This window comes from Poecilia mexicana, unplaced genomic scaffold, assembly GCF_051168715.1.
Source record: "Poecilia mexicana isolate PSO_F unplaced genomic scaffold, ASM5116871v1 scaffold_14, whole genome shotgun sequence".
NCBI classification, from domain to species: domain Eukaryota; kingdom Metazoa; phylum Chordata; class Actinopteri; order Cyprinodontiformes; family Poeciliidae; genus Poecilia; species Poecilia mexicana.
Window position 1 is genome coordinate 26,603,160 of NW_028263383.1, and position 23,582 is coordinate 26,626,741.

Consider the following 23,582-nt stretch of genomic DNA (forward strand, 5'->3'; position numbering starts at 1 on the left):
ACTCATATCAATGTAATCTACAAATGTTCCTATTTTTTGTTCCATTTTGCCTTGTATTCTTTATTAATGATGTATGTAATAATGATACTGTGGAACTAATAATCTAATCCATTTTTTATTTTATTATTGAAAATTCCTATATTTCCCCCAAGTTAGGAGCAGATTTAAATAAAACTCTAAACCTCGTGCGGTTTCTAAAAATGTGCACTTTATTTTGAACATTTCCACCGGATGTTCGCCATCTGTTGCGTTCACATTGATTAACTGAGCTGCGGCTCTGGACATTTCGAGGTGAGCACGTTTACTTGTTTTGGGAGCGGAGTTGCACACCTTGCCGCGCGAGCTTCGGCGTGACAATCAGCGTGCGCGTGGGCTCCGTGTCCCGCAGAAACGTGCCAATTGAGAAGTGCTTTTACAGCACACAGATTGGGATTAAAACACACGCACAGAGACCCAGGGAGGGGGGTAAAAAACAAAACAAAACGCGGAGTTCTGTGGACTTGGCTGTGTTTCAAGCAGCACCGAACCGGACCCCATGTTTCTTTTCCTCGGATTATTTAAACCTGCAGCTTTGACTCTTTCCGCTCTGACTGTGTTCCGGCTTCTTGTCTCCGCTGTGGATTGTTAATAAAAACCTAGAGAAGTCAGTGCCAGCCGAACCCGAGCAGTGCGGATCCATACGATGCCCCCCTCTTTTCTCCCCCCTTTTCCCCGCTCCTCTTCTTCACCATCTCCATAATTTGATATAGAAAACGATTTCTATTTAATTTCTGCTAAGTGGAGACACAGGAGTTGTAGAACGAAAAATATCCCTGTTCGTCTTCATTGTGATTCTGGTCTGGATCTGTTTGGAGAAGGCGTGCGGGAGTCCTGCGTTGAAGCCGCTGCGCGCGTCATTTTCCCCACTCGTGTCCTCAAACTGATCATTTTCTGGGGGTGAATTGATCGGGTCTCCTTGCAGAGCGCGTGGAGCAACTCGCCGAGTTTCTTACATGAAACCAGTGAAACAACTTTATCCCCTATTTGTGGAAAGAAACCGGACGTTGACCGGACTCCGGCAACATTGAAACTGGACTCTAATGCATTTCTAGCGATTTATTTATTTATTTTATTTACATTTCATTTTGGAAAGACCTCGACAGCGCATTGTCACGCGCACATATACACATCTGCCCATTGCGCATCATCCAAGTTGGAGAACCCCGCACCAGCTCACGCCCGCAGGCGAAGCTTGAAGTCTCCACTACAGACCCGAAACTACTGGACGGCTGGGATTTTTAAGGTCCATCCGTTGGGATTTCTTCTACCATGTCAGGTGTGCGGGATTTCAGATGGACCCCCATCATCTGCGCCGCGGTGCTTTCATGTGGTAAGGAGACACTCTTTTGGTCTTTTTTTCTTTTTTCTTTTTCTCAGTGTCACGGTTGTGTTGCACTAAACGTGATTGTGCTAATTTTCTGTAACATGCAACTGCAGAGGCAGCTGGTGTTGTGATTGGTCATTGTGGCTTATGACCCCCCTCCTCCGAACACGCACACACACACGCACTCACGCACTCTCAGACACAAATACAGCTTTCATTATCTTGTTTTTGTATGTTTAGAAGAGCCAGCAGGTTTGTTTGAATTTCTTTCAACTTAAGCACACAGAATCAAAGACTATTTTTACTTGCTTAGATTGACTGGTTGATGAGGAAACCATTTGGATAATTATCTCTGCTGGAGTCCACTGGACTGGACTTGTGATCTAAATACCAACCCACTCCTGGGAGCCAGACTCGGAACATATTAAGCACCTGTCATCCATCTCCTTCTGATTTCCTCCTCTCTCATTTCTTGCTACTCCAATGGCTCTCATGACACTGATAAACAAATGTACATGACAATATGTCCTACATAGGCTGAAATATGCTGCACAAAAAGATGTGACACGCAATAGAAAACATCCCTCTGGTCTGGAAATCTCTGGGGACCAATCTCCTTCCCTCTTCTCTTTAATTGTCCCACTCCTTATTTTTATTGATGCAGCAAAGCAATCCTGTTTACAGCACTGGGCTGGAAGTGTCATTACAAGGCATGTATTAGAGTAGTGTTGAGTAGTGGCGCCCCACAGGGTAGTCTGCTCATTTGTGGATCCACAATCAGAATTAGCTGCATGGAGACGAAATGCAATTTCCCCTTTCATACATGCATCTTTGCTTCAAAGCCAACCGTTGGACTCTACAGTACAGAGTGCAGATGCTTTTATTTTATTCTTTTCATTTTTAATAAGTCTTGCCTCAATTTCACTATTGTCGCACAAAAGACAAGCTTACATGTGCTGTAAGGCATGTTCTCTCCTTTATGGCTGTGTTGAGACTGTTGCATGCTGCAGTGCTCTGTCTACCAAAATCCCACCCCAGCCTGTGGTCAGATTCTGATTAGGTAAATCCAGGACGATCCACAACAAATGTGCTACTTTTAAAACGTTATATGCCGATATGGTTAGGTCTGTGGCTGGCAGGCTAACTTGCAGAAGGTCTTCAGGGAATCCTGGTTCCCAGAAACTTGGGGTTTCTACTCTTACAACCACGTTGCAAGATCAACTTTGGCAGCTGAAACTCCCATCTCTCTTTCTATGTAAAGGAACTCCAAGAAGTTGTGATTGGTATCTGATTCCTAAGGGTGTTTTCACCTGATAGTCCGGTAGACTCTGTATTGGGGACCAAAATTGCCAAACCAAAACCTTTGAGCAACTGATTGCCCCTGTGCGTGCGTGCGTGCGTGCGTGTATATATATATATATATATATATATATATATATATATATATATGTATGTTTCCCTGCTGGATCGTCTGCGACTTAAGACAATTCAACCATCTCCTATAAATCCTTTTTAGTACAAGCTCACCCTGTTCAGTAAGGGACATCTGAGACCTAAACCAATTAAATTTTTATTTTTGTCATTGTGTAATGCCCCACATGGCATCCAAACAGGCTCCTAAAGCACTTTGATGCAAGTCAAGTGGAAACCTTTCTCAAATGTACCTGAAAAGTCAGTTTTTCTTCCTACACTTGATGTCAACCTTTTACGTTCATAGAGGACAGTTGAGGTTTTCCATTAAATGGGTTCCAGTGTTAAAACTCAAATGGTGTAACTATTTCTATCAAAAAGTGGTTAAAAAAAAGATTGAATTTTGCAGTTAGATAACCACCATTAAACCATAACATTACATCAATAAAAGCATTTTTTCCAGTAGGTGTTTGATTCACCTGCATTTGTATTATACGATTGCAGAGGATGCCTGAAGAAATCTTATCTGCACAAATCTGATTCGTAGATGGCAACAGACATTAATTTTTGAAATAAGCATTCAGGGTTGGTGAAGACCACTTTGAAGTTGACTGACATTTCTGATCTCTAATCAGTATTTATCAGCTGTGCTGTGAGTCGGAGTTAGACGTGTGTTTTAGGCAGGATGCTTTAACAGCAGCTGGTGATATGAAAAGACCTAACAGTATTTATGATCAGTCAGAAATGGCTGTTTTTAGCAGAGATGATGATTTGATACCAGCAAGAGAAAAATACAATTTTGACAATATTTTGAGAAGATAAAGAATCCCAATGTTTATTTTTCACTGGTCACCAATTCTGAGTTAACAAACCTAAAGTCAGTGTCAAAAAAATCACTTCATGTTTGACCAGCCTGTATGTTGTAGTTTTCCTGCTGGATTTGAGTTTCCTTGTATTTTGACAGATGATACGAAGGTTTCACAGACCATAAACTTTGTTTTTCTGTTCTGTTTTCTAATCTTGACTTTTAACTAGAAATAATAAAATGCAACCCAGATTTCTTAAAAAACAAACAGCTCTTTATCTTGAGCATCAAGTCAACATCAGCATTGTCAACTCGCTGTGTTGGACAGCAGTACTTTCTTACTTGCAAAACCTTTAGACATTATCCGTTACTTGGTCAGTGTTTGTTTCTACAGGGTAGCCGGAATGCTGCAACAATAACTTCTTTAGCAGTGGGAACTTTAGTGCTAGTTCTGTCAGGTTTCATTGGGCTATCGTCACTACGTTTTGCAATGCTAGCTGTTGCACTGCAGAAATACAATGGCTACCATTGCAAAAAGTACTGTTAGCAGCCATGTAGCTCTAAAACCTGTCTGTTGGTGGGACAAAACAAGAATTATCTAAAAGTTCAATATACACTAGACTCCTGGTATTTATGGGGCTTAGGGACCGCATTCTCATTTTTGATGCCTGCAAATAATTAAAATCCGCAAATACTTAGGAACCCCACTCTAAAAACGTGCATAATTAATATATCAATCAATCATTCAAGTTTATTTATATAGCACATTTCAGCGTCAAGGCAATTCAAAGTGCTTTACATCATAAAAACACAAACATACTAAGTCAGAACACACAGTCAACAACTGAAGCATTATATTTTCTCAAATGTTCTAGTTAAACATGAGAATGTTTGTTTCATTCATGATGTTTCAATAGCAACTCTGAACAGGTAGGTTTTTAGTCAGTCTACCTTTAAAGGAACTCTGTGTTTTGGTGGTTTTCCAGTTTTCTAGAAGTTTATTCTAGATTTGTGGTTCATAAAAGCTGAATGCTGCTTCTCGAGGTTTGGTTCTGGTTCTGGGGATACAGAGCAGACCAGAACCAGAAGACCTGAAAGGTCTGGGAGGTTGGTTCAACAAAAGCATAACTTTGATGTATGGTGGTGCTAAACCGTTCAGTGATTTATAAACTAACATGATTTTAAAGTCTGGGAATGGGTGTAGGGACTTCAGAACTGGTGTTATGTGCTCTATCTTCCTGGTTTTAGTGAGAACATGAGCAGCAGCGTTCTGGATTAGCTGTAACTGTCTAATTGATTTTTTACGCAGACCTGTAAAGACACTGTTGCAGTTATCAGTGCAACTAAAGATAAACAAGTTTCTCTAAATCTTGCTGGGACATTAGTCCTGGAATCCTGGAAATATTCTTCAGGCGATATAAGGCCAACTTTGTAACTGTCTTTATGTGGCTCTGAAGGTTCAGGTCAGAGTTCATCACTTCTCCCAGGTTTCAGGTCTGATCTATAGTTTCCAGCTGTTATAACTGAAGCTGTGCGTTGACCCTAGATTGTTCCTCTTTAGGTCCAAAGACAACTTCAGTTTTGTTTCTGTTCAGCAGAAGAACGTTGTGGCACATCCACGCATTCATCTGTTCAATGCTTGGATGGGTTCTGGATGGTATTTTGGTGTTGTTCCACAGAGAATTCAATGAATAGTTGAATTTGGGAATACTGGTGTGATTCTTGCATTACTCAGCACTCTTCTGTTCGGGGTCCTCTGTTCTTTATATTTCTTGTTCTTTAGTGCAGCATGTTTGGTTGGAAGGTGCATGCTTAATGCATTGGTTGCAGACATTTTGCCACATCCTGTCTTTGTTCCGAAACAATTAAATCGAAACTCGAATGAACTTGAATCACATTTCTCGACTCTGAGAACTTGCACACCAGACATTCACACTCACTTGGTTTAATGTCAAGTTCAGTTTGCACATTGATTCCCAGAATATTTTCCTTATTGGTAATTTCCATATTGATTTAGGATGGTTTAGATTTCTTGGCTGCCTCACTTCCTCTTATGATGGTTAATTAGCTCGGTATTTCACTTGTCAGCAATTACGTTTATAGACACTCACAGACATGAAAGACATGACTTTCTTTTTTTTTTTTTTTCTTGGAGCCAAACAGAGATTTGTGGGTAAGATTTCATTGTGATTTGTTGCTCTGCAGGTGGAATGTTGCTGTTCATGTAAAGGTTTGGAGGTCAGAGGCAGAGCAGCATTCGTGGAGCTGATATGAATGAAGATCTGAGTGAAGAAGAAGAAATTCATTGCCTTCGGTGCCATCTCTAGCTGTAAAATTTATGCATGTATATGAAATAAGACATAAACCTTCGGACGCTAAAGCAGAGGGGATGTTGATGGGTTTGAACCTCATAATTATTTCCATAATTCTGCTGATAATTTTGCCAATAGACTGACGGATTAATGAAATGTTAAACACCAAACTAGTTTTTTTTTTTTTTTATTCTACAAAAGATTGATAAAAACACAAATCTTCCCTCTTTCAGAGAGGAGAGGAAAGCACCAGTAACATTAGTATGGGTTCTTGAAATCTTTGAAAATGCTTGAATTAGATTTGGAAAGTTCTGGATTTTTGCATAAAATTCTTGAAAGTGCTTGTTATTCAAAGTCCACTCTAATGTTTCATCAGAAGGCATTATTTATAGTTGAAACCAGACAAGAAACCTGCAATTTTTTTCTCACTGTCTGAAGTGAAATCAGCTTAATCTTTCTTATTTTAGGTTAGTTGGAATCAGCTAAATTATTTCTGTTAATTGCCAAAAAATTTTGCAAAAACATTTTTTAGATTTTATTTTGTAAATTTTACAGACCAGTTAGGTGCATAGAGTGTTTAAAAGACACATTTCCAAATATAAAATGATGTCATAGTTTTAGTTTACTTTGTCCCTGCTGTAGAATGTAGAATACTATCACAAGATATTCATTTTATTTTTTATTTTATATACTCAATAACAAACATGAATAGTTTTTGCTCCTTTTCAGGAAGGAAAAGGAACAGAAAGAAGCATAAACTCATATCTGCACACACAAAAGGCTCAGAAGACTATTACATATATCAAATACTCCAAAAATACATAACAAAACTTCACCTTAGTCAATGTCATATTGCTTCATAATAGTGATTTTTAAAATCATCTTTCCATTGTTGCTGTTCTAAACCAATTTTTTTATTCAGTTCCTTTGAAGTTGTGTTTGCTTTCTCTTTTTACACATCAGTTTGCACAATTATTAATGATGTCGTATAATATGGAATTGAAACTGTCTTCTTTAGTTCATTTGTATTGTTTTTGTTAGTCTGGCACTATAAATGTTAGAAAACACTTGAATTTTACTGTGGGGAACAGTGTACAAACCCTGACCAGCAACTGCCCGTGCATAAATCAACAGGTTAATCTCCATATGAGTGAAGCAGTGGCAGTATTTCATACATTTAAGAGGCGCGTGCGTCTTTATCTAATATGTAAATTGATCCAGTTTGGTTCGCCGCCAGAAACAAAAAGACGAGGCATCAAACGGCGGAACAAAGAGCTGGACGCGCTCCAGGAAGACGACATTGCAGCTGACCCGGGGTAAATGGATTGAACGGATTACGTCTAACCGTTACATCGGTGGATGTAGTGATGTAAGCGGGCGCGTCTGCCTCTTCGCTCGTGCCTACGAGGAGCGGCGTTTGTCCAGTCATGGATTGAATGTAGCTGGCAACCTTCCCAGCACCAGCGGCGCTCACAGCAGAGACAAAAGCGGCAGTGTGACACACTTCTCCTGATGTACATGAGGAGAAATTAAACCTCTCCTCTGTTTCCGTCTAAGTTTTTTTTAAGCACAATTGTTCTGTATTTGCGGCTGGCTTTCGTGCTTTAACACTTTCTGACTGCTAATGAGTTAAAGCTGCTGCTTAGTTATTCTGTCTTGAGGCTGGCCATGTCAAGAAGCTGGATTGCTAGCGGTGCACCTGTCACTTTTGTTTGTGTTTGCATTAATGAAGCATATTGTTTTTATATTTAGCTGGCTCTTCACAGTCGGCACATGAAGCGGGACTTTTTTTGCCGTTTGCTTCAGGCTTCAGAAAATTGTAATAAAGAACAACATGGAGTGCATAGAAGTGGATACATATATAATCTTCCTGTGCTCAGAGCTAAAGCGAATATGCACACATCTCCCGTTTATTTTCAGTTTTATTATGCTAATGTTTTCAGGTGAGGCTGGTTGTTACAACTAAGGATGCAAGTTATCGATTGAGTTGATCGTATCAACAGACTAACGATTAATTGATAAATGGTCACTTTCTTTTCGCATCAAGAGGGCAGGCTGACTTTCCATAACATAAAAGGGCAACATTTTTTATGAATATAAAAAGGAGCATTATACTTCAACATTTTTTTTGAGTCATTTGTGACTGAATAAACCGAAAATTGTTTTTCTCACATTACAAAACTTGCATCATGTTTTTTTTTTTTTTTTTTTTTTTACCCCAACTGGTTACAATTTTTCTACATAATCCCTTCAGTTTTTCTGTCATCATCACATCCTCGCCTTCATAGCACCTTAGTCATGTTTGGTTGAGCTGACGGTTATTCAAGGTGATAACATAAGGAGCTTACTGGGTGTTGTACACTTCAAAACAGAACCGCATACGGTGCTTCTGACGTTCCACAATGTTTGGTCCGTTTCTCGGCTTAAAGATGATCAGTAGCGCCCTCAGCTGTGTGGCAGCCAAACCGCTTCACTGAAAGGTTATTAGTTAAGCGATTGGATGTAATTAAGTCACTATAGTCTTATCTGCTTCTTAATATTAGAATCAAAACTGACCTTTTAAATGCAAAAATTGGGCTTCACTTGAGTTTTTTTTTTTATTCTATTTTATTGCTCAAAGCTCTCTCTTCTGTTATATTGTTCTTTATCAGTGATGAAAGGAACCTTTTGTAAAGCACCAGTCACACAAGATGTAGCCTGTTGGGCAAAATCTTGAGCTGGAGGACTTTTTTTGTTTAGTTGCATGAATTCGTACATTAATTGCTTTGCAGTGCATTACCCATTTTCCCAGCTGAACGTTGTCGGTGGTTTTATGCTTAAAATGTTTAAAATCCTCGAGGCATTCATGCATTTTGCCTCAAACGCGTAAGGGTCAATGTGCTGAAAGTACTGCTTTCTGGTTTTCTGCTTGAAAAGCCCTACATCTAGTAAATATAACATAGAATATAAGCTTACTGGATAATACAGGCTTTCTCAACAACCCCCTTTTGGCTCGTTTGGCTTTTTTTCCCCCACATCTAAGTGCGGCAATTCACAAATAGCAATGTAAAAGATTTCTTTTCGTCTCCTCTAAAAGGAGATTTTCCCATGTTTTTGTTCTTTTTTCCTTCCCTGAAATCAAAGTTGAATCTGTTCTTTCACAGTAAAACATTGACTGCTGCAGTATGTCTTATTAAAGGCAAAACCCTTTTGTCAAATTTGCCAAAATTGTCACAATACAGGAAAAAGTTGAGTGTTCATCATATGAAACCTCAAAGATTAAATTGTTTTTTCAAAGAATCAAATTTATAATCAATTATGTTGATTTGTATACTTCCAAAATTCTTAAAGGTATGTTTAATTGAGTTTAAATCTCCAAATAATGCTGGATTACTGTGAGTCTCTCTCCTCAGCTGTGAGGAAATTTTTCTTTCCTGAAGTGGAGAGCAATGTTCAGAGTGCTGTCAAATTTTAGGTGCAACTTTTTCCTCCATCTTGTAAGGAAGGAGGAAGGGGAAGTGCACAATCTTAGGGTAACAATCAGTCACTGAACTACATGGTGGCTGGTTCACAGACACAAGAAGGGCTCTACCATCCCAGTGTTTGTTGACTCAGAACGGCAGGCACAGATTGGCTGGATTTTTCTCAGACGTGTCACCCTGGTAACCGGATAAAGAAACAAACGGCTCTGTGTGAAACCTGGGGCTGTGATTTCAAAATGAAATGCAGAATTTATTTTCATCTGAAAACTCAGTCTAATTCCTTTTCTCCTTAGCCCCATATGAGACACCTTTGATGTCGCTGGTTCAGGGTTGCTGGTACTACGTTCTTCCTTCTACTCAACTTTTTGTTGATATGCTTGGCTACAGCACTTTGCAACAAGAGGCTTCTTTAGCAGTCACCTTTTGTGTCTTCCCCCCTTTCTAAAGAGAGTCCATAACTCTGTTCTGTCCAGTCAGCAGTTGTCCCCATGTTTGATCCAGAGTTGAGACCGTTTAAGATCTCAGGATTTTTTAGCAGGTGTTTTGAGTTAATGATCTGATTAGGGTGTCACATTAATGACACCAGTATTCACTCAATTTTGGCTTTTCATGATCTTATAATTAGTAATTATTCTAAATAATGAGTTTGACTTTCAGAGATGACTGACAAAAAAATATCACTTTTACACAATATTAAAATTTATATTTTATATGTATTACAATGTTGCTTTGAAACTTTAGATTTCACTTGTCAGTAAAATCTGTCTCTCTAATAACCATTATTATTATTATTATTATTATTAAATCACTTTTTCTCTCAACTCACCTCCAAGTGGGACCAAGCAGTACGGTTCCTGATGTTTGTCATAGATGTGGCTCTTATCCAAGTCATTTTCTCTGGTGTTCTCCCTACAACAACAAACACAATCATTCAACATTTTCCAACCACAATTCTTCCTCTAAGGTGGCGGTTCTCCACTTTTCTTTCCAGTTTTAATAATGCGTTGAACGGTTCTCAACCCAGTCATAGTAGTTTCAACATCTTAGATATTTTCTCTGTTGATTCCAATGATTTGGCCCTTCAGTCTTTCATCTATTCCACTGGATGCGTCTTTTCACATGGTTGTTAAAGAAAAGAGAAGCTACTCATTGCATCAATTTGGGTGAAATAACTTTTGCCAGTTTAAAGACAATCATTCCTGCAGCAATTATCCAATAGCAGGTTCAGTTTGCTTTGTTAAATTCAGGTGATGATTTCTTTTTTGTCCAGGGAGTGAATAAAAAAAGAAAACAGTCACTCAGACATACAGATCATGAATCAAAGTCAACACACACCAGCATAGTTTTGGGTCATTCATGACTTTTGTGAATGACTGAAACTTTGAGGGTCTAACAATGTTTCTTGTTTGTGAATAGATTTGCATGGATAATTGGGGAGTTTGAATAAGATCTGATTTAACAATCTTGTCAGTGTTTAAAGGCAGAACTCCAGCTAAGCCCTCTTCATTTAATATGAAGGAAACACTTATTTCTGCTGCAGTATGGAGGTCTCTGTTCACTTGTCACAGTTTTCATAATGTTTTGCTTCTAACTGATGTCACATGTTTGAACCTGTGAATATCTTTAATTATGCAGTGGATTATGTGCTCTTCATTTTCATCTTTCACCCCCAGTGCACACGACTTGAACAAAGTGTTGGAACAAGTTGCTTGGTGTCTTTTCATTCAATGTGACGACTTCATTTTCACCCGAATGCAATTGATCCGGATCGCCATGACCAGTGAAAATCGAAATCTTTTTCTTTTCTCCGTTTTCCAACAGTTCGTGTTGGGTAGTTTAGCTGAAAATCAACCAAACGGCTACTTTATTTAATCTAATGTTTAAATTGAGACATGATGATGTATGCTATCTGCATTTTTCTTCACAAACCATTGTGCTGGAGATGTTCCTTTTGTTGCTCGCGTCTTCCTTTTTGGAAATACTTGAAAGTAATTTGTCAGAAATAATGCACCACCTGCATGGCTTTCATTGCCTTGAGTGCTGTGTTGTACAAGGTAATTAGACTTCACAGGCTAATTATTCATTTGAAGTGGCAGGTGATCGCTTTGCTATTGCATCATGCACATGCAGCAAAATGGATTATCAAGTGTACATAATCTTGTCTTCAATTTGCAACTCAACATTTACGAAGTTCATGTTTTATGTAGTGTATATATATATATATATATATATATATATATATACACACAGGTGCAGCCGAGTAAATAGAAAGTCAAGTTAGTTTAATTTCTGTCTACATTGAATTGAAAAAGTGAAGCTTGTTTATCAAAGAGTCATGACACAGAGTAGTATATTTAGGATTTTTAATTTGCTGTTTTTGATTGCAGGCAGTAAAAAAATCAACATTAAGTTTCTTGGGAAATTAAAACTGAAAACTATCAACAATTTCACCTGCAAAACGTGACAGGCCCTTTTAAAACTGGTTACAACTGCCTGTTTTAATAGCTAAAACACCAAACATCCTTAATTTGGAGTTACTTTTCACTCAAATTTAGATCCACAAATACTCAACCGCAAATTGGCTGGGATCAACTGGTTCAGCATTCATCAATTCAACCTGTTTTGCAACTTTGTTTTATATGGATTGTAACTCCAAGCACAGCAAGTTTACCTTCTCGCAGATTTTTTTCTTCACAGCATTTCTGCTACTAGGAGCTGAAATATGTTGGAGTGATGTTACTGTACACATTACTGTCTAGCGTTTGCCAAACAGCCAATCCAGAAGCACTGCTTATTTTCCTGTTCTCTGATTGGCTGAACCCCCAAGAATGAAAATAAGGGACTGTAGATGTTAGTGGAACTTCTCAGATGGTTTCTATAGTATGTATTATTGCATATCAAGGTACATTTGGTGGAACTGTGCATCTGCAGAGCTCATTATGTAACCTACTTCTCAGTGCAACGCTGGTAAAAGCACTGATGAGGGTTAACAGAGGAGGTATATTGTGATGACTTTTTTATGGCGGCATTTCAGAAAGAGCAGCAGAGGCCCAATTTCAAGGCGTTTTAATACAAAGTAAAATTTCCTCTTTTAAGTCATACTGGACAATACACAATACTGCTTCTTTAAGGAAACAATTCCTTAATATTGATGAAAAGTACAAGTTTATAGGTGAAATAATCTGGAAAAACGTTGGAAAATGTCTTGTTCCACTGGCAGATTAATTCACTTATAACTAGTATGTTCATCAATATTAAGAAATTAAAACAAGCTCCTATTTACTTAGTTTTGTCTTGTTTCAAGTGTACTCAAATATTTGCACTAGAAACAAGATCTAAAATACTTAGTCAGGTTTTTTGTTTTTGCAGAGTAACCCTACAAAAGGGGGCCTTTAGGGCATGGCGCCTTTAAGACCCATCAGTTTTCAAAAGGTTAGTGAGTATACCAGAAAAAGTCCTAAATAACTAAACAAACACACGCGCACACACACAGCGCCATATGTGGACATCGGTACCCAGAAAGTGAACTACCTTAGTGAGGAATTTCATCTGGGTCTGACTCTTATCCGACTTTATTGTCTTGATTTCGCGACACCCACTGAGGCCTGCTCCTCTCAGTCTTCGGTGCTACAAGGGTATAATCATTTCCCTCTAATTCCGGTCGTCTCAACAAGGCTATATAGCTCACATTTAATAAGTTGTCTCCCCTGACACACTGAAGGAGAATGAGCTTTCTGGATGAAGAGCAGCTTGCACTGAAACTGCCCCCGTTAATTTCTCTATGAGGGATACAGTTGGAACAGGAATAGCCATTATGTCCACATATGTAACGCCGACATGAGGGATGGAGGACATTCGATGGTGCGCAACATGTTTGTTGCCTTTTACACAAGATGCAATGTCTTTAATTGACCGAAACTCACTTTTGAGCTTAAATAAATGTTTAGATTTCTTTTCCTGAAGCACAGCGACTTTATGTTTTTGCTCTGAGGGCATGCATCTCGTATAATTTTACCAGTGTGTGTTTAGCTGCTACACAAAGGAAAACATCAGGAGCAAGAAGTAAGCATGAAATCTGAAAATGGTGAAGCTAAAAGATATATTTTGGTAGACCAGGATGTCCAAAGTGAGTCCTGATGTTTTTGTCCTGCACATTTTAGATGCTGGTAGATTTCTGAAGAATTTGTAAAAGCTGCTCTGGAGCAGGATCTCTTCTAAAACATGGAGGACACTGGTCCTTAAGGAATGGAGCTGGTTACCACAGATGCAAACCATTCCATCGCAGCTCTGGCTGTGCGTTATGAATATTTTTTGATGCTCTGTATCTGTTATAATCCCTTTGCTGTTGTTTCTTGTAAGGCCACACTATGACTGATCTCTGAGATTTCATTCCAAATCTCAGAACTTCCTTCTCCGTACCATAAAGCATGAAAACTAATCATCTGTGGATGCTTAGGATCACACATAAATCCCGTAGGTTTCATTTGTCAGGCTGGAAAATCTTGAGATATCCACAAAGTCAGAACAGATAAGCCATGTCTGCTAAGGAAGCTTTTCCTCTTCTGCTTTACATATCAGCTGTATTTCCCCAGTGGGGTCCGTGTGAAGGATTTCCCTGAAATCACTGCAGTGGAAACTGAAGAAATACGACCAGATTTTTATCCTCCAGCATGTCTTGCAGTTTGTCTTCCCACTGTGATTTTCCCAGAGCTACAAATCTGCTAAAAGACTCTGGGAATGAACCTTTTCCAGTCTGGCAGCCTCTCCTCGACTATCAGGCAAACCTCTAATTCTTCTCCTGAACATTGTTGTTCTCAGCTGTGGGATTGCTTTTCCTGCTGCTAGATTTCCACTCCTGCTGCTCAGCGTCAGGCAGACAGAACATGGACAGCGGCGACGGGGGGAGAGAGCAAGCTAGACGTTTCTGTGGTTTAGCCTAGATGTCTGACTTTTCCAGTCATCTCTGGAGATGATTTGTGACATTTTTCTAATGTTGTTAGATCATGCCACACACGTCTGGCTGTAAACACAAACTACGAACTGACCCGTCCTCCCCTGGTGATAATTACACACAAGATTTGTGGCTTGGCAGTGACCTGCGTGAAGCACGAGTCATCCGCGTGTCAACACCGTCTGCAGACACAGCAGTGAATCCACCGACCGTCATCTATATTCTCAGACGGTGACTTAATCTAGGCTGGAGTTTGTTTTTTTTTTTTTTTTCATAAATATCTGTTATAAAATTAAAGCAGAAATAAATTAATTGCAATAAAATCTTGAGCTGCAACTAACGATTATTTTTGTCATGGATTATTCTGATGATCGGATGAAAACATTGGCACATTCTGCAGCTTATTCATTTAGACCTTCTTATGCAATATTAGAAATACATAAACATTACAAAATCAATTATTTTTATATGGGAAAAAAAACATTTTGCGATAACGGTATTTTAGACAACACTTGATGTATCTGCAGCTAAACAAATACTTCTAACATAAACATGTGAAAAGCTCAGCCCTTTATGCTCAGAGTAGGACTGATCGATTGATTATTTTTTGGATTAACTGATAAATAATTGAGCAGAAGGTGTTTTAAATATAAGAATTTTGCGGAATTTGAACCAGGTGAAGTTGAAACTATGAGGGTAATTATATCATAAATTTAATTAGCTGTTCAGTATTTATGCTGTTCCATCACATTCTTTGTATTTGGGAACTGAAACCAATAACCATGAAAAGCCATTTAAAGACGGTATGTTAATGAGCTGTGAGCTTATACCACAACCTGAAACGACTCAGATTTACTTCATAAACAAGCTGAATTCAAACTCAAAGTTCATTTTATAATGTCCAAAAAAATCTTATTTAAAGTATGGGGTGGTTTCTTCACGACTTTAACAAGTATTATCTAGCAAAAAACAAACAAAAAAAAATCTCTATTTTGTCAGAAATTGATGATTGTTTCTTTTCTTCTCTGGCAACTTATTCCTGGATTTGGCATGTAGAGTCACATATTACAAATAGCTGATTCTTTATTGGTATTTTGGCCTACGCTTTACATTTGATTCGAGCAATCCCATATGATTGGTCGCTGCTAAAATGCTTCAGTGTAATTTAAAGAGTTGAAAGGCTCTGCATTAGCACTGTCGGCCAGAGGCAAGCATCTTCAGGGCAGCTACTGTCTGGAGAAGAGGCTGCTGCCCTCAGAGCAGTGGTCTACGATAAGTGCTGTGAAGTAGCTGAAAATGTGCAGCTTTTGTCGCCTCTTGGCCTTAAAGGAAAAAAAAAACTCCCTCTGTTCTCTATGGGAACATGATGGGAATAAATACCAAATTATTGTGCCATAAATGTAAGTGCCACTCACTTTCCCATAGTTCAGTGGGAAACGGCATTGTTTTAAAATTGAGGGGAGTTTTCTAGTTTGGATGCTGGAACTGCGTGAGTCTTTACCCTGCTGCTACCATGTCATCATCCTCTGCTGGTTAATGTGCTTCAATCTGTGAGAAAAGGTTGAGTGGCAGCTGGTGGAGCAACATTCAAACCGGTCACCATGTTTTTCTCTTCATACAATTTGTCACATTTTAAAAACAAACAAAACTTGCTCACCTGGTTAGACTAATAACCTGTTTCGAGTCTCTTACAGGCATGAAGTGGACAGTATTATTTCACTTTTTACAAAAACCTAAAGTATGAGGTCCAATAAAGTGTCCTGAGTTTTACGTTTCTTTGTGCAGAAATAAAATGTCCAAATGGCTGTTTTAAATGTAAATAAGCTCAGTGGTGAAGATGGGCTCCACATATAAGCATCGACAAATTTTCAGTAAAACCAAAAGCTCCAATGCTTGTGGTTAAACCTATGATGAAAGAGATTAACTGTTTTTCTGTTGTCGTTTCATGTTTTCATCATTCATAACACTCTGAGTCCCCCTGTTGCTGAAATGTGCCATTCAATTTAACTAGCCTTGCCCTTAGTAAAGCCTCCAGAAAGTGGACACAAATTCTTCCTATCAATCAAACCCAAAGCCAAATAGATCTCGGCCCAAACCAGTTACTGTGATGCTTTACCTGAACAAGTATGTGCCATTCTGTCTCCAGTCTCCTCTGATGTTTGACTGAAGCAGAGATTGCTCCTTATTTTGTTTGGTAGTGTTTATTTAAGACCATCTTATCACATTGTAGCTACAGTGATTTTAACACTCTTTGGGACCCCTGGAAAATATGTGTATAAAGCCTTAGAGCAAATGAAATGAATCTTTCATTGCAGTGGCATAATATCCCACTCAGAAATGTAGGAAAATCCAGCCTGTGTCTTTAGTATCTTTTTTAAAATTATTCAGCGAGGGGGGGGGGGTGGGGGGGGGGGCACATTAAGGAAGAGGAGCAGTCAGTCTTCTCATAAAGCATCAGGCAAGGTTAGAGCAGATGGAGACGGGGATCTCGGACTTTTCATTTAGAGTAGTCTCGGATTCAGAAGGCATCAGTCTCTGTAGAAGATGGTTTCAGTTGACATTCTGTTTACATTTCTGATTGTAAGTCATTTCAAACAGCCAGCAGGCATGTAGATTACTTGTATTGGTTGTTAAGGAGACTTGATGACCCCATGATGCTGCAGAAAATAGCTAATGGCACTCATGAATGGCCAGTGGAGTAAAGACATAGACCTGTGTGTCCAGTAGCATTTATACTCTAGAGAAACAGGAAGTCATGAATTATTAATTCAGCATTCTTTGAAACATTCTCTGAAAAGTCATTTAATATAGCGACAAAATTGTTAAGTCGGCAACAGTGCATTCCCTCATCTTGACACATCCTTATTCAGTCACACTTGGCCACGCCCCTCTGTGTCTATTTTTTTTTTACGTTTTTTTTTTCCTTCCCCATCCAATGTCACCAGGACTGTCAAGCTGGCAGTTGTTGTTGTGGCACTGTATTTATACTATTTGTGATGCAATAATTCACATTTCATATTTTAAACCCCCAATTTAAATCTTTGATTAATGATAACTGACTCAAATAGTGAAAATACTCACCGGATGCTTGACACGCATCCGAACACCACGAGGCTGAAGTTAGTGTTGTGATTGTTGATGCTTGTGCTACCTGCCTCAGGATGCTGGATGGAGCCGTCAGTTCCTGTTATTCATCTCTCCAACATGACGAGACATCAACATTTCCCCATCTCCTCCCTTTCTGCTTTCCGTGTTTTGTGGGTTGCACTTTGCCCCATATGCGGAAAACATTCCTGCTTTGATCAACACTGATTTCTTCTCTCGACGTTTTTCCAACTTTCCTGCGAGCTTCACTGTTCAAAGAGGCTTACGCAGTCTTAAGTTGTTCAAGCCTCTTTAATTGTGACTTGCTAGAAACTCCAAATATATTTGTTTTTCATTCTGGAGTTTTCTTCTCCTGTCATGACATGAAACAAAGAAATATGCAAAATAGTTTTCTGTGTGTCTTTGTGTCCTTGGAACGTGCCGGATTTTTGCTCTGAAGCCAAAATCGATGGGTTTTTGAAGTGCACACGCCACCGTTTACTGCGTTGTCAGTCAATAACGTAGTCTGGGATTTTTGAGGGTAGAGTGTGCTGATCTGCTGAAAATATAGTTCAAATCTTAGTCATATTGATTTACACACGGGGAAACAAATGCTTTACAAATAAGGCCACACCACAGCGTCGACAGCAGTGGATTTGCCTGACTTCAGTGATCATGTTGTGTGCAGAACCCCAGACTACAAAAAAGGCGGGAGGGCTCTGTTGCTGCTGGTTTCATGTATAATTCAAACACTTACTGCTAGTGACAAAGGGATACTCTCTAAACATTGAAATCCGGAAACAAACACAGCAAAGAGGCAGAAATAAACACACTTGCATTGTTTGTTTTAGCATTTTTATGATGTTTCTGTTTCTTTGCCAGCAGGCTATTGATTTAGGATATGATCCAGACTGCCTTGGAACATTATCTTTGTTTCGTAAAATCAATACTAATTGCATTTACAGTTAAAAGTATTCAAACTGTTTCTAAAGTTGGGTCTTGCACATTATTCTTGAAGCTAAGAAGCCATTTTAGCTCTTAAAGCTCAGTCTACAAACAGAGGAACCTTCAGTCTCTAGCTATGGGAACAATAAATGATTACTTTTTCTATCAGACTCATCTCTAGTGTGCTCCCAACTGGAGTGCAGCTTAATTTTCTTCTACAGAAGCAGCTTTAAAGGCCAGCTCCGAGCACCACAGGCGGATACTGCAAAAAATATTATGGATACACTTATTCCTGCGTAATGGAATAAAAGGTTTGGTCCTGACTTGTCTATTTTTTTTTTTTTTTCTTTTTTACTGCATGCACTTTGGGCCCTGAAGCTTTTACCAAATTGATGAAAGTCCAGTGTGATCAATTCATTTATTAGGTTACAAAAGACTTGTGTAGGAAAGAAATCCCTGCCTGTTATTGTAGCCTTTGCTTTTCTATATTAGGACCATGAAACATTTCAATAATTTTACTGAAAGCCCATGAAAAACGATCTAAGGCACATGAAACGGCATCAGATTACTCATGCTTGGAAGAGCCTGATGGATGTTCTTAAACTTTCTCACATTTTCCACATTGCAACTGCAAATATTTTCAATTATCTTTAAATCACAAGTATTTGAAATTATATTTTTGGAAAAACAATGTATCTTTTACAGTTGAAGAATGCTGAACTGCTTCAAACAAGTATACAAAAATACTGACCAGATTACAAATGAATAGGAGAAATAATTGTCATGACAAACAGTAAATGAGTCAGAGTTTTATCAACCAAGCAAACTTGTTGTTCTTTTAGTCCGACTACTGAAAACTCCTTTGCAATCAATAAGAGCCATCCACTCAGTCCTGGATTGCTTTTCTCATATGTTTATCAATTACCGTGAAAAATTACTTAAGAATTTTGATTTATTGTTGTCTTCATAAATTCCAATTAATGATGTTAAAATAAAACAACTGACGGCATTGCCGGAAATGTTATTTTTTCTAGTTTCTCCAGTATTCAAGTATCAATAAATATTACTACATTTAGAAAATATAGTTAAATACTGCTACTGTGTGCGGTTTAGTGACGCAAATCACGTTTTGAGTAACTGGCATCCTGAGGAAACCTGAAGTTTTAAGTGGAAATCTTTTTTCCAAGAGTTGTATTTATGTTTGTAGCCCTGTGAATTCTGTGCCACACATTGACAGCACACACCTAAAGAAGAAGTAATGACTAATTTGGCATTATTTTTGTCGCTATCACAACAGTAGCACAAAATATTGTGATAAAATTCACAGATTTTTAGGTGAAACTTAACTCTGTGTTATTTCCGCAAAATAATTCACCTTTTGGCGGAAGAAAATGCAGCTTGAGAAGCTGAAATAGTTCAGTTCTATGCTGCATGACACAGCATTTGCAAATCGGCCAATCCAGGAGTGCCATTTATTTTCAATGGAGCTGATTGGCTGAAACCTTCAAAGCAGAAATAAAGAGGCTAATAGATGTTAGCTTCTCCAGGTGTGCTAAGACTTTTTCCACTGTGCCTATTAATTCATATTAACATGCATTTTCTGCGTGACCTATTAAAATGGGCTGATTAGCAGTTTTCTGAAAGAATAATAATAATAATTTAACATACAACTGCACAAGGAATTGCGCACTACTTTTTGTTGGTTCATCACATAAAATCTCAGTAAAATAATTTAAATCTTGCAAGATACTGTCGCTCCAGGCTTTGTTGTGATTCTGCAAACATTTCAAAGTCTACAATAAATGTTTCAAAGACTCACACAATGTTCATGCAAAATACATGAGGCCCCTTATAGCAAGGCATTAAAGTCGATGAGCAGTACATGTTCAGAAGCAGCTGAGCAGTTTCCTCCTATCATCCTGTGGATGTACAGTGAGACCCTTCTCAATTAAGCTGGTTAAATTTGTTTGAGATATTGGGGAGATCTCCGGGGCGCACTTTGCAGAAATGGAAACTGGATTGATTTAGCTTCCATTTAACTAACCAGAAAATATACCAATTAGCGAATATGAGAAATATGCTAATCTGAGCTGTGGTGGAAGCAGCTCTGTGTTGTAACTGTTTGTAGCTTGTATAAAGGAGTGGCGCCCTTTAAGCTGAAATGTAAAGATAACTTTCATGGTGTGTTAAAGATTCATACAGTCTTTGTAGAGTTCAAACATATGTCTAAACATCTGTTGGGTTCTGTGAATAAACGTGAAACAGTCATGAACCACAAAATGTTTAATTCAAAATCATGAAGCTGCAGCACTGGAGATCTTAACGGCTTTTATGGTTCAATTCTTTTGTTTCCTTGAATTCTTTTTTTTTATTCAGAAATAGACAACACAGATGTAAATCACAATAATGGATAAAATAATAATGAGTTCTAAATTTGATTCTCATCTTCAATAGTTGATCTTGTCCTTTGAAAAAAGAGTTAAAAGCTTGTTTGAGGATTTGTGACTGAAAAGATGCACTAAAAACGGTTGGAGGCAAAATTATTGTAGAATTCCTTTCTTCTTGTTTTTCATTTAGTTCCCTTTACTCTCCTTTTTCCTTACTTTCCTCCTTCCTTTGTTCCTTCCTTTCTCTTTAGTTTCCTGTTTATTTCTTTCCTTTCTTCCTTCTTTGTTTGATTTTCCTGTTTTAAGTTACGTTTTTTTGTTTTTGCATATTCCATGTTTTAGCAATGTTGGCCATGAACTCGTACTCAGCTTTCATATTTGAACTCAGGAAAATTTAGATGAGATGAAATGATAAAAAAATGTCAAAAATAATATAGGTAACAGATGGGAAATAAATGGATGCATTCATAGATTTTTATTACTGTTGGTGTAGGCTCGTAAGTGTTGGTTAGTCATTTCGTGTTATAATATAGAGCACGATTCAGTTTTCAGGGTTCCGGCTTTTATTTCTCTGATGAAACAGCTGTGAGGCAGACGGTCCAAACAGATTAGCAAATTGGACCACAAAACAATAAAGTTTCTTTGTATCTGCTCTTTTGAACACCAACCTTAAAGAGACTTTGAATAATGAATCAGAGGAGCTCTGGGAGGACACGGAGGAGAAGGGCATGGCCTACATGCAGGAGCCAATCAGGAGCAGATAAAAGCTCGGAAAGTTAAAGGTTTCACACAGACGACTTCATCTCATTCTGAAATCTGTTTTATCGCCTCATGGAGGTTCGCCCAGCTTCAGACAAAAACGCTAATGTAGGACAGTTAAATTGTTGAAGATTAATTTAGAGTTTATTCATTTGTTGTATATCTATTATGCAAATAAAAAGCTCAATCTGTCACTTTAAAGACATTTAGAATCACTTCACTGCCCTTCATTAAACATTAGTCTGACTGTAAAGTCTTACCCAGTCCTGCTGAAAACATTTTTCTTATTCAGAAAACGATTTTCCAAATTCTTCCCAAACAGGATTAAAGCTTGTAGAGAGGAATTTCAGGTGAAATTGAAGTGTCTGTCAAAGGCTAAGGACGATCGCTTTATATTGGAACCATTTCATCGGCCAGGATCGTATCAAACCAGACGTATAGGAGAGGATAAGTTGAGATCAGAGCAAACTGAAGTGATGCTACAGCAGTCAGGGGGTTTGGAGCCACAACGTTCACTGAGCTGCTTTTGGTTATTGACAGGCAGCGGATTACTGGAAGGCTTTATAAACTTGTTTGACTGTTTTGTGATTCCCTGTGTAGAGCCCTATGAGTTCCACGATGTGGACGGAATCGTAAAATTTAATAAACAAAATGAAACCCACAATAAAATGAGAATGGATGGATATCACTTCAAAACAAATACAAAAGCTTACCAACTACTTTTAGTTTCTAGTGCAAATATCTTGGTTCACACTAAATAAGAAAAAAACTTACTTTTAAAATGACTTGTAAGCAAGAAATGAGCTTTTTAAAATGCAATAATTTCTCAATATTGATAAAAAAAGGTTACTAGTTCTAATGGCAGACTATTTCATTTATAGCAAGACATTTTACCCATATTATAATTTGCCAATAAAGCTAGCACTTTTTAAAATCAATATTATGGAATCTCTAGTGTTTAAAATCACTAGTTTAAACTTTGACCTGATCTCTTTCTAGGGTGTTTTAAAAGTTACTTCTAGATAAAAAAGATTTAAACAATCATAATTTCCATTAAATTCTAAAGTTCAGATTCCCTGAAGGTGAAAAACGGAAGGTCACAAAAATAACATTGAACTCAACGTCGGACAGTGTCAGTGCTACCTGTATTTACTACAGATATATTTAGAAAAAGGTTTATCAAACTGTATTAAAGCTGCAGAGCTCAGTGCAATAGAGAAAATAGTCTTATTTAAATCCTAGTATTGGAAACGGAGCTTCTTCTCTTTTGGGTTTCATTCACAGTTTCTAATATTTGTTGTTGGCTGCAGTCAGGCTTACAAATGTGAGCAAGCCTGAACACATTTTTTTTTCTTCTTGTGAATACGAGAGGATTCCCGTCCTCCAGGGGACACGTTTTCCTCTGCACACGAATGTGGAGGAAAGCAGAGGATGGTGTGCCATCCTCCCTGCTGCGTGCCTCTGGGGACCACCGGCTTTGTTTTGAATCCACATGTTGCTTCAACATGCACACTGCCTCTCCACTGTTGTGTTTTTCCTGTGCCTGCAGTGATGTTGGCACAGGAACCTGGATGAAGGTTTTGGTTCACTTCCAAACCCTTCACCTAGCTTAATGCATGGTGGGACATGGTGACACAGCTCTGAATCAGTGCAACTATGATGCCACGTCACTTTGTAAGATAACAGTGACTCATGATGTTCAAGTGTTGGAAACCTTGAGGTAAGTTGACTTAAAACATCTGTTGCATTCATTGCAACATTATAATTTCACTCTAGCCTCTAATGCTACTTTTTTTCTCTGCTGGGCTAAAATGAAGACGGTTGGAAGAGATTTTAATGTTTCTGTGGAGAAAATTTGCTTGAATTCCAAATTTGCTAAATTCTGATATGCTGTTTTTTTTCCAGAGAGATTATGTAATAAAAAAAAAAAGTCTGACTAGAAACAAAAACCAGAATGTTGTAAAGAAAGGCTCAACGTATGTTTTAAAGAAAATATGTTTTTCAAGTGACCGTCTGGTAAATAAGGCTGCATTTGGAAAGCCAGACTTGACGCTTAACTCCACTTTTTTTCTGAAATCCATTTTTTTTGGCATGGTTTCTCATAC

At 38.2% G+C, this 23,582-nt stretch overlaps 1 long non-coding RNA gene across 1 annotated transcript in view; it reads left to right on the forward strand.

Annotated features, from left to right (window-relative positions):
• Window positions 1-264: 264 nt before the first annotated feature.
• Window positions 265-23,582, forward strand: part of LOC106924424 (uncharacterized) — a 129,918-nt gene continuing 106,600 nt past the window's right edge. The window contains exon 1 of the long non-coding RNA XR_015765262.1: window positions 265-1,369. This is a non-coding gene — a long non-coding RNA (uncharacterized LOC106924424). The remainder of the gene's footprint in view (window positions 1,370-23,582) is intronic.